This window comes from Geotrypetes seraphini, chromosome 1 (assembly GCF_902459505.1).
Source record: "Geotrypetes seraphini chromosome 1, aGeoSer1.1, whole genome shotgun sequence".
In the NCBI taxonomy this organism is placed as follows: Eukaryota; Metazoa; Chordata; class Amphibia; order Gymnophiona; family Dermophiidae; genus Geotrypetes; species Geotrypetes seraphini.
In genome coordinates, this window is record NC_047084.1 from 57,379,005 (window position 1) to 57,391,419 (window position 12,415).

General features: G+C 45.3%; 1 protein-coding gene across 1 annotated transcript in view; it reads left to right on the forward strand.

The window, feature by feature from the left end:
- EMB (embigin) overlaps positions 1–12,415 on the forward strand; it is a 66,789-nt gene that overhangs the window by 14,526 nt on the left and 39,848 nt on the right. The window lies entirely within an intron of this gene.

Sequence of the window (12,415 nt, forward strand, 5' to 3'; positions counted from 1 at the left end):
GTATGAAAGATTTTCCATCCCTTTTATCAGACATGTCGCTCTCCTCTGAACCCTCTCTAGTAACGCCATGTCTTTCTTAAGGTACGGCGACCAATATTGGACGCAGTACTCCAGATGCGGGCGCACCATCGCCCGATACAACGGCAGGATAACTTCTTTCGTTCTGGTAGTAATACCCTTCTTGATTATATCTAGCATTCTATTCGCTCTCTTAGCGGCCGCTGCGCACTGTGCCGTTGGCTTCATTGTCATGTCCACCATTACCCCCAAGTCCCTTTCTTGGGTACTCTCTTTCACTAACATCCCTCCCATCGTATAGTTGTTCCTCGGATTTCTGCTTCCCACATGTAATACTTTACATTTCTCAACTTTGAACTTCATCTGCCATCTCGTCGCCCATTCTCCTAGTTTGTTCAAGTACCTTTGAAATTCTTCGCAGTCCTATTTAGTCTGAGCTCGACTAAATAGTTTGGTGTCGTCTGCAAATTTTATTATCTCACACTTCGTCCCTGATTCTAGATCATTTATGAATATATTAAATAGCAGCGGCCCGAGCACCGAGCCCTGCGGGACCCCACTCGTTACCCTCCTCCAGTCCGAGTAGTGGCCCTTCACTCCTACCCTCTGTTTCCTACCCGCCAACCAGTTTCTTATCCATCTATGTACGTCTCCTTCCACCCCATGGTTCTTCAGTTTCCGGAGTAGGCGTTCATGGGGCACCTTGTCAAAGGCTGGGTAATAGTTTGTGAAGTTTGAAATAATAAAAAATCTACCCCTATAATTGACACACCCTAATGGACCATTGGTCTGACCAAGTGTGACTATTCTTATGTTCTTAATCGCAGCTTAACCTTATTTTCTGCCTATTGTGGGTTGGGCACTGTTGTTAAGTGCTGGGTGTGTATGTTTGTCTCTTTGCTCTAAGATGGTAGCAGCAGAAACTTGTGTGAATGCTTTTGACTTTTGAAGCTGCAGGACAAGTGCTTGTGTCTATGCAGGTATGCTGCACTCTAGTCTATATGCTATGTGGTGCTTCCTGCTTTCAGTGATGCAGTTCCTGGAGTATGTGTGGGAATGTGCCCTGCTTTGAGGTTGTAGGATCAGGGAAAGAGGGTGAAGGTGAGAGAGGTGTAATAGAAGGGAAGAAAGGGAAAGAGAGGGCAAGAGAATGGAATGAGAGGCAAAAGAGGGGATTAAGGGGGAGGGGAGGTAAGGAAGAAAAGTGAGAAGAGAAGTTTGGGAAAGGAGTATATATGGGGGAAGGGAGAAGTGAAAGAGTGTGCCATACACAATTCTTACCCTGTCATCTACCTATCTTCTACATCCCTGGAGGCTAGATGCTGGGGATTGGGGGGAATAGGAAACATGGATATCTTTCTCACTCCTGGGAACCCTGGCCTCTACCCTCAGCATTTGAAATCTGTGAAGAGGCCAGATATGATTCCCTTCCCCATCTCTCCATGCTAGGCAGAATCTTCAATGGGTTGGGGAAGGGGATACCACCCCTACCTGTCTCTCTCCCCATCCCAGAAAGCCCAGCAAAAGGGGGTGAGGTTACATACAATTGCGTAGCACAGAAAACATCATCATGCACAATCCTAACAGAATCATAAGATTTTGCTTTTTTTTTTTTTCCTTTGTCTGTTATGTGACTACCTACACAAGGTAGAGTCTGATGTTGCTGATGTTGGCTTTATTGATATTAAGAAAAAACTATTTACAGTGTTAAAAGCAATGAGAGATACATCCACAACTGTAGTCACTGAAGAGGACCCAACACGGTCTGTGTTTTGACCAAAAAGGTCTTCCTCAGGGGTTCTATCAATATGAATGTGTGTATAATTGTAAAAGAATGTGAATGTATCTAAAGATGTGCATTATTGTGCTCTAGTGTTTTGAAGTCATGACCTGATATATGTGTGAATTAATGCATAAATGAGAGAATGTGAACTGTGCATGTTTAAAGTGAATAAACATATAGGTAAATTGGCACATAAACGACAGAATTACCAAATCACAGATATGAACTGTGTTTGTGTGAAATTTTAAAAATAATACATAAATAAATAAACTCGTAAAGAACTTTTTGGTCGAAACACGGACCATGTTGGGTCTTCTTCGTTGCCTACAGTTGTGGATGTATCTCATTGCTTTTAAAACTGAATAGTTTTCTCTTAATGTCAATAAAGCTGATATCAGCAAAATCAGACTCCACAGTTTGTTTTATTTGGATATCTACCTTTCTGTGGATTCAAGGGGGTCAATCCTTTGACTGCTAGCCACACATAAACAGGGCACAGGTTAGCAACAGAAAACTGCAGAAAGAGAAGAAAATTGACAAAAATGCACTGCTGGGTAGGCAACTGCATTTTTTGCCCTGCCATAATAGGCTGGCATTCGATCTGTCTTGGCAAGAGTACAGGAGATTGCTGTGGTTTACAACCTCAGGCCCAGATGCACTAAAGCCAATGATCATTTCTAAACCTGTTTTAACAGCTTTAGCGACGATCGCATTTACAGACCCAATGCTGAAAACGGCTCACCGCCTGGTTTTCTGCACGATCGCTCATTCCCCGATCCGACCATGCAAATAAGGTGCTCAGTTCCTCCGCCGGTGCCCATCAGTAGTAAGGGCCTTTTAGGCCCCGCCCCTGTGTATCATGTGATGCACAGGGATGGGCCTTAGGCCCCTTCCCATGTATCACATGATGCACCGGGGCGGTGCCTAAGGCCTGCATTGTTGACGGGCAGCCAGTGGAGGAGCAAGAGGGACTGAGCACCCCTCCTGCTCCCAACTTAAAGCAAGAGGGAGTGGGCATCTCGCCTTTTCGGTGTGGGGGTGTTCAGCCAGGGGGCGGGCAGGGCCGATGGCAGGAGGGAGTGGGCATCCCTCCTGCCATTTGTGGGTCACCGCATTCTGGGAAGAGGTGCGTTTGTTGAGGGGAGAGCCATTTTTTGACAGGTCTACCTGGTTTTTTTTTTGGTTTTTTTTTTAATGGGGCAGATATTTTGTGTGTGCAATACACGCAAAATATCTGTGCCATGAAAAAAAAAAGAAAAAAATCCCCAGGCAAACCTATCAAAAACCGGCAGAGCTGTCAGGTTTTAGGATTGTAAAATCCAATGCAAAATAGCCAAGCAAATGTTAGTGAGTCAGTCACTTGGCCATTTTGCATTGAGTTTTTACAAATTTGCATGGCCGGATTGGAAAATGAGCGATCAAGGTGGAAATCAGGTGGTGGGCCATTTTGTGAATCGGGTCGGTTAGCAGGTTTAGCGACGATCACTGACTTAGTGAATCAGGGCCAAAGTTTGTCCTTGTCTTCGCGTGCTCTTTCCCAATCCCTGCCCTGTCCCCGTGGGCTCTGTCTCTTTCCTCACTCTGCGGTTAACCACGGGTACCCGTCCCCTTGCCATTCTCTAGCTGTGACTCTTCCCACCCTTCCTGTTCTGGTTTCTTCCGCATCAGATTCAGTGGAACATTTTGCATGTTGACATGGGGGTTGGGAAGCAGACAAGGAAAGGGTGAAGTTGGAGAGGACATAGAGAAGAAACAATTGTTCTCTTCCTTCTCTAGTCCTTCCATCTTATTTTCCCTGCATGCTGCCTGAAAAGGAACAGCTCTAGAGTATGCTGAATAGTTGTTTTCTGCCACCTAGGTTCTAGGCACTGACAAATAGTATTGAGACATTATCCCTGTGGGAAATACTCCTCAGTAGCTCTGGATGCATTCCCTAGCAGCCTGGCTTTGCATATTTGTGGTAACATAGAAACATAGAGGATGATGGCAGAAAAGGGCTACAGCCCATCAAGTCTGCCCACTCTGCTTACCCACCCCCTGTCTATGCCCTAATGACCCAATTTTCTTATCTTGACCCTCGTAGGGATCCTACATGGGTATCCCATTTATTCTTAAAGTCTGGCATGCTGTCTGCCTGGATCACCTGCACTGGAAGCTTGTTCCAATGATCAACCACTCTCTCTGTGAAGAAATACTTTCTGGTGTCGCCATGAAATTTTCCGCCCCTGAGTTTGAGCGGGTGCCCTCTTGTGGCCGAGGGTCCCATGAGAAAGAAAATATCATCTTCCACTTCGACACGTCCCGTGAGGTACTTAATGTTTCGATCATGTCTCCCCTCCCTACGTTCCTCGAGAGTGTAGAGCTGCAATTTGTTCAGTCTCTCTTCATACGCGAGACCCTTGAGCCCCGAGATCATCCTGGTGGCCGTCCGCTGAACCGATTCAATTCTGCATACATCTTTACTGTAATGTGGCCTTCAGAATTGCACACAGTACTCCAGATGAGGTCTCACCATGGCCCTGTACAACGGCATTATGACTTCAGGCTTTCGGCTGACGAAACTTCTATTGATACAACCCAATATCTGCCTTGCCTTAGATGAAGCCTTCTCCACTTGATTGGCAGTTTTCATGTCTGCACTGATGATTACTCCTAAATCTCGTTCTGCTGAAGTCCTAGTTAAAGTTTCTCCGTTCAAGAAGTACGTCCTGCATGGATTTCCGCTTCCGAGGTGAATGACCTTACATTTCTTAGCATTGAAGCCTAGCTGCCAGGTTGAGGACCAACTTTCCAATGTAAGCAGGTCCTGCGCCATATAATTCTGTAAACTGCATTCACTTACTATATTACATAATTTGGCGTCATCGGCGAATAGTGTTATTTTACCTTGAAGCCCTTGAGTCAGATCCCCTATGAATATGTTGAAAAGGAGTGGACCCAGGACCGAGCCCTGCGGCACTCCACTGGTCAACTCCGATGTTTTAGAGAGGGTACCATTAACCACCACCCTCTGAAGTCTGCCACTCAGCCAATCATTGACCCATGCAGTTAGTGTCTCTCCTAACCCCATCGATTCCATCTTGCTTAACAGCCTGCGGTATGGGACACTGTCAAAAGCTTTACTGAAGTCCAGGTACACGATGTCCAAAGACTCTCCCAAGTCCAACTTTCTTGTTACCCAGTCAAAGAAGCTGATGAGATTGGATTGGCAGGACCTACCCTTGGTGAATCCATGCTGACTGGGATCCCGAAGATTCCCTTCATTCAAGACCGTGTCCAATTTGCTTTTAATTAGTGTTTCCATGAGTTTGCACACTATTGATGTGAGACTCACCGGTCTATAATTCGCACCCTCTGCCCTGCAACCCTTTTTATGCAGAGGAACGACATTAGCTAATTTCCAGTCCAGGGGAACTTTCCCCTTACTTAGGGAGAGATTGAATAGCTCAGCCAACGGTTTCGCCAGGACATCGCTCAATTCTCTGAACACTCTTGGGTGCAAATTGTCTGGTCCCATGGCTTTGTTCACCTTGAGTCTTGCCAGTTCACTGTAAACTTCACCTGGTGTGAACTCAAAATTCTGAAACGGGTCTTCTGTGCTTTGTGTTACCTTCAACTGCGGACCGTGTCCCGGTGCCTCACAGGTGAAGACTGAGCAGAAGTATTCATTCAGTAGTTCGGCTTTATCGGAATCTGCTTCCACGTAACTTCCGTCCGGTCTTCTAAGGCATACTATCCCGTCTGTATTCCTTTTTCTGTCACTAATATACCTGAAGAAGGATTTGTCCCCCTTTTTAATGTTTTTTGCCAGAATTTCTTCCACTCGAAGTTTTGCCTCCCTAACTGCCATTTTGACCGCTGTAGACCTGGTCCTATATTCTACCTCTGCCTCTCTTTTCTCCGTGCGCTTGTAGGATAGAAACGCTTTTTTCTTCTCCTTAATGAGGTGCGAGATCTCCGCGGTGAACCATTGGGGTTTATTGTTTCTTTGTCATTTATTTACTGATTTTATGAAGCGGCTAGTTGCTTTATGTATGGTTGATTTCAGTGTTAACCACTTAGCTTCTACATCATCGGTCTCCGCTTGGTACTGCAGCGTCCGATGGATGAAATCTTCCATGCGTGCGAAGTCTTTCCTAAGGTTGAACCATACTATGTTGTGGTCGCTGGAGGCTAGCGTATCTCCTACTGAGACCTCTGAGACGCTTTCCCCGTTGGTAGAGCAAACTTCTTTTCTCCATCTCTCACTCATATTTTCCCCCTCCAGTTCTTCATTTACTTCACTTTTTTAAAGCCTCCCAGACTTCTCACAACCCCTTTTGCTTGCCTCTTCTGGACCTTTCTTACTCCCTTTGAGCTGTTTTATCCTCTTCTCACGCCCACTTTGAGCCCATTTTTACTCATTTTCTATTGTATCTCTTTCTCCTCTGTAACTCAATCCTTTGTCTTGCTCCTTTGTCTCTGTTTCTCCAGCACTCCAGTTTGTTTCTTATCTGCTTTTCTCTGCCACACCACACAACTTTCTCCAAGGTGGTATCAGATGGGAGCTGTTTTCTGTCTGTGTGGGCCTGAGCTTGTTTAACCTTAAACAGGCCAAGTTCCCAAGAGGAAATCTGAATTGCCATGGAAACCTGCCACCTCAGGATTTGGCAGCTCTAGTGTAATAAGATATAAAATAAAGTTCAACTATTTAAAAAAGATTATGCATGTGTCAACATGTCTTTTTGAGTCTGTCATATAGTTTTAGGTTTTTTTTTCTTGTAAATTAATCTTATGCAGTGTAAAAATACAAAAGTATTCCAGTATTATGAATGCAAACAATTTTCATTTAATCCTTCAATAATGTAGTGCTTAACACACTATTAAATTATCTAAAACTTAAAGCTCGTTCTCTGTTCTCATTCTATGTGATATTTCTAATCTCTCCTCTTTTGCCAATACAGAAAGCTTCTAGTCAGTGTAAGTTTAGCAACCATAAAATACTGCAAAATGCTGTAAGCAGTTTGTTTACGTTATTGTCACATTAAAATCACAGCAGTACAGTAATCTGCTTGCCCATTTCAAAATGTCCCTGTTCCTTTCACTGTGTGAGCGGTCAGTGTCTCACACATAGAGGTCTGCAAGGGAACAGGGATCGTGGGGATCCCCCCAGGTCCAAGGGACTCCTATGGTGATGGATGCTGGTCCAGGGTTCCCATGAGGCCTACCTAATGTTCCCTCAAGTTTGATCGCTCAAGAAACTAGTTGCTGATTGCCGTACATCCACCAATCAGGGAGACAAAGCTGGAGTTTGATAGCCAATCAGGAGCACTTCCTTGTAGAGCTCTTTGATGGAGAGCTTTCAAGGATCGTGACTCAAGGCAGCCTGCCACCATTCACTGTGGCTATGCAGCACAGGAGCACGAGAGAGACTGGGCATCATACAGTGTGCTCTAGAGCAGGTACCAACTTAATAAAAATTTCTGAAGTACCAGTGGCATACTACAAACAGTGTGTGTGTGTGTGGGGGGGGGGGTCAGCATGGTACGGTCATGCTCCACTGAGCAAACTCCTCAAGGGCCGGCATCAACAGCAGCCTTCACTTCACAAAGTCACACTCAGGCCTTCCTCTCTGCCGGGTCCCTCCTCCTGCCTAAATTTGTGTACAAAGATATATCAGATCAGATATAACCGAACCATCCCCAAAGGCAAGAGAGAAGAGAACAAGCAACACATGGTCCAGTCAACAACCGAAGAAACAGTGAGAACGAACATACTGTAAACCTCAGCGTGCTTCCACCTTTTTATTTTAGCCCCTAGATACACCCTCAAATGTCCAATACACTACTCACTCACAACCACTCATCTTACCAACATTCACTCCCTCACCCTCATGCATACAACAACCACTCATCAACATTCACTCCCCCACCCTCATGCATACAACAATCAGCCACCAACCCCCACCCCCAACCCCTCTCAGATCCCCAGGTACAGGAGAATAAAAAATGACTGGTAAGAAAATGACAGAAATAAGAAAGAAGGTAGCGCTGAAAATAGTGAACTGCATCAGAGGTTGTCCCCTGAAGCAGTGAGAAAATTCAGCAGTCTTAAATTCTATTTCTTTAAGCATACATATTATAATCATAAAAGCCTTTCCAAGAACAACTTTTTGATATATGTCTTTTTTTTTTTAAGTTCAGTATGTTTTATTGAAAGTTTTGCATAACAAAAGTATAAAACAATACAAATATGCAACAGGCAATCCTGACAATAATACTTGCTCTGGAAAACAGTAAATACACGAGCCCACGCCCAAAAACTAGGCAGCGATAACTCAACATTCCATATCCGCAAAAGAGGGGGGGGGGGGAAATAAGAAAAGGGAGAAATAACAGATCATGATGCTAGTACAATAGTAATGATGTGACATCTGTATACAATCAATCAAAAAGAATACACCACATTCGTGTATAATAACCACCACTAAGAGGAACTAAAGGTAGAATTGTCAGCTATAAGTTGTAAGTGATAATGTCAAAGGGGGTAATGAAGTATGACTCTCAGAGTGTAAAGTCACAGATCAGTTAACATATGGTGAATCAGCATATTGAAGCAGTGGACCCCAGAGTCTATTAAATTTATGTCTAAGAAGAAAGCATTCTGTACACCCCTGTAATTTTTATGGGGGGGGGACGGAAGAGATTCCTCGTGGGGACAAGCGGAGACGGAGGAGATTCTGGCGGGGATGGGCAGGATACTGGTGGGGACAGGCGGGATTTCTGTCCCCGCGCAACTCTCTACTCAAACACAGAGCCGGTGCTAAGGTTTCTGGTTCACTGTCATTCATCCAGCATCTTCTTTCTCTTTTCCCTCCTCCAGCCTCCCCCCAACTTGTCTAGCACCATTTCTTTCCCCTCCCTTTCCCAGGGGCAGCAGAATGCCTTTTTGTTCAGGGGAACCAAAGTTCTGCCCCAGCTCCATCTTCAGTCCTATGTTCCTACACCTATTTACATAAAATAGTCAGTTTTTTAATAAATCGTATACCCCCTAGTTCTATAACATGGTACTTAAAGTTAGGCACCAGTTGTGCATGTATGTGGTACTCGGAGAGACCCCCAGGAAAGTCTGGTGCAGTACTCAGAGAGACGCCCCCAGGAAAGAGATCTGGGAGTACTGGTCGACAAGTCGATGAAGCCATCCGCGCAAAGTGTGGCGGCTGCGAAAAGGGCAAACAGAATGTTAGGAATGATTAAGAAGGGGATCACGAGCAGATCGGAAAAGGTTATCATGCCGCTGTACCGGGCCTTGGTACGCCCCTACCTGGAATACTGCGTTCAGCACTGGTAACCATACATGAAGAAGGACACGGTACTACTCGAAAGGATCCAGAGAAGAGCGACTAAAATGGTTAAGGGGCTGGAGAAGTTGCCGTACTGCGAGAGGTTAGAGAAACTGGGCCTCTTCTCCCTTGAAAAGAGGAGGCTGAGAGAGGACATGATCGAAACATTCAAGATAATGAAAGAAACAGACTTAGTAGATAGAGATGGGTTGTTCACCCTCTCCAAGGTGATAGATTCCGTACAAACATAAGGAAGTTCTTCACCCAGAGAGTGGTGGAAAACTGGAACACTCTTCTGGAGGCTGTTATAGGGGAAAACACGCTCCAGGGATTCGAGATAAAGTTAGACAAGTTCCTGCTGAACCAGAACATACGCAGGTAAAGCTAAAGCTAGTCTCAGGGCACTGGTCTTTGACCTAAGGGCCGCTGTGTGAGCAGACTGCTGGGCATAATGGACCACTGGTCTGACCTAGCAGCAGCAATTCTTATGTTCTGTGCATGATAAAGTGATATTCTGTAATTACATGCATAAGTCACTAAGGGCCATATTCTATAAACAGCGCCTAACTTGGTAGGCACCTAGGAAAACAGCACCTACTGCATGCCAATCATAGGTATTACTACTACTATTTATTATTTCTAAAGAGCTGAAATGTGTACGCAACGCTGTACATTTTAAGATACAATAGACCAGGGGTGCCCACACTTTTTGGGCTTGCGAGCTACTTTTAAAATGACCAAGTCAAAATGATCTACCAACAATAAAATTTTTAAAAAAGCACAACGCACACTGTACGCATAGAATTGTTAATTATCATTCCTATTCCGGGGTTTTTTCAAAGAGGCAAAGCAGATGACTCTATGCACTGTCACCTCAGTAACAACCATACAAAAATAGACAAATACCCACCCCCTCCCTTTTTACTAAACCACGATAGCAGTTTTTAGCGCAGGGAGCTGCGCTGAATGCCCAGCGCTGCTCTCGACGCTCATAGGCTCCCTGCGCTAAAAACCTCTATTGCGGTTTAGTAAAAGGGGACCATATTGTAAAATATAGAGAGCAGATATAAATTCAGACACATTTTGATCACTAAATTTAAAATAAAATCATTTTTCCTACCTTGTCTGGTGATTTAATGAGTCTCTGATTGCACTTTCTTCTTCTGACTGTGCATCCAATCTTTCTTCCCTTATTTTAGCCTGTATGCTTCCTCTCCTCCTGACCTCATTCCCCCCCCCCCCAATGTTTTCTTCTTCTCTTCCTGCCCTCTCTTTCTTTCCCTCTTCATGCCCCCTTTCTTTTTTTCTGTTTCTCTTCCTTCCTTCTGTCTCCCTGCCTGCCCTCTTTCTCCCTCCCTGCCCTCCCCCAAGCCACTGCCACTGCCATCGAATAACAGGCCCCCAAAGCCACCCGCCGCCGGCCAAGCTCTCCTTGCTTCGGGCCCACCAGCATTCCTCTCCCCGACGTCAATTTTGCCGACAGAGAGGAAGTTCCGCTGGCCAGAACTTCCTCTCCGACGGCAGAATTGACGTCGGGGAGAGGAAGGCTGATCGGCCCAAGATCAACCTATTGGGAGAAATGCTGCCGGGTCCTGCCTTTGAGGAAACAGAAAGTAGGCAGGACCTGGCAGCAAGAAGAACAAATCGCAAGCTTCACGGACCTGTCTCCCGCTTTAACCCGCGAATGGGGCTCTAAAATGTACGTGCCGGCTTCCCTTCTCTCCCCCCCCCCCCCCTGGACATAACTTCCAGTTTCAGAGGGAAGAGAAGGGAAGCCGGTACAAGCACACGTTAGCCCCCGGAGCATAAATTCTCCAAGCCGGTTTTTTTTTTTTTTTTTTAAATGTTGAGCAGCCAAGGCAGCAGCAGAATTCAGGAGCAGGCCAGTCAGGAGGGAAAAAAGAGAAGGGAAGAAGGGAACCCGCTCTGCGATCGACCGGGGTCGCCTGAGCGAGCAACCTGTCGATCGCGATCGACGTGTTGGGCACCCCTGCAATAGACAGTCCCTTCTCAGAAGAGCTTACAATCTAATTTAAACAGGACATTTCAGGGTTGGGGAGATTATGGTAGAGGAAATGATACAGTGGATATAGGGATCTGACATCAGTGAGTAGGAGTTAAGAGTTAGACGCTGTTTGTAGAATCGCGCTTAGTGGCACCTAAATTGGCTTAGGCACTGGTAGGCATGAACAGCTTAAGTGCCGGTATATTAACTCAGAGACTTTTTGGCTTAAAATACTGGTGCCTAACTCAGTCTATACTCAAACTCTGCCCTGAATCTGCCCCTAACTATACCTACTAGCTGGTAGGTGCCTCAATGCAGATGCCTACATTGAAGTTGTAGGAGCCTACCAGCTAATTCATTTTTAATCGATTTTTAATGGTTCTTTAATTATCTGCGCCAATTAAGCCAGATTAAAAAAAAAAAAAATCAAGTTAGGCATCTAGATCAGCTAGGTACACTGATCTAGGCATGGCTTATGGTAGCTTTTTGTGTGTGTGCCCCCCTCCCCCCGATATGCTTTTCATGTTTACTGGTTTGCATTGGCCCTGCTCATGTACTGACAGGAACACTTTAAGAAAAGTCACCTGCAAAATCTCCAGCCCCCTCAATCTGACTTACTTTCTGCATCAACCCCTCCTGATGTGCACCTCTGATGTGCCTCCCCCCCCTCTGAAATTCCTGGTTGTCTAGTGGCCTCATCCTTCCCCTGATCTAAATCCATGTTCCTGAAATTAAAAATAAAAATTCTTGGCAGTCTAGTGGCTCCCATTTTGCCCCCCCCAGCCCAACTCAAACCCCCCCTCCCCCGACCTTCTCCAACATCAAGAAAGTATTCCCTGGAATATAGTGGCACCTCCCTCCCTGACTCTTTTCCCCCAGCTTAAAATATTCATATCCCTGGTCTCTAGGTTACCCTCCTACTCCAGCTCCTCAACTCATTTTGAAAAATGGCAGCACATGACTCTGCATGCACAGGACCAGGTTAGTTTGCCATATAAGAGAATTTTTCCCTTATTTGTTAGTCTCCATCCAGACTACCTGCAAATCCAGGATAGTGTTACTACCACTAGAGGTTAGCTTTCCATATAAGGGTAAACCATTAGGCAACTCCTTCACTCCATTTCCATGAAATATAGAAACATAGAAGATGACGGCAGAAAAGGGCTACAGCCCATCAAGTCTGCCCACTCTGTTTACCCACCCCCTGTCTATGCCCTAATGATCCAATTTCCTTATCTTGACCCTCGTAGGGATCCCACATGGGTGTATTAAAATTATTGCTGGGGTG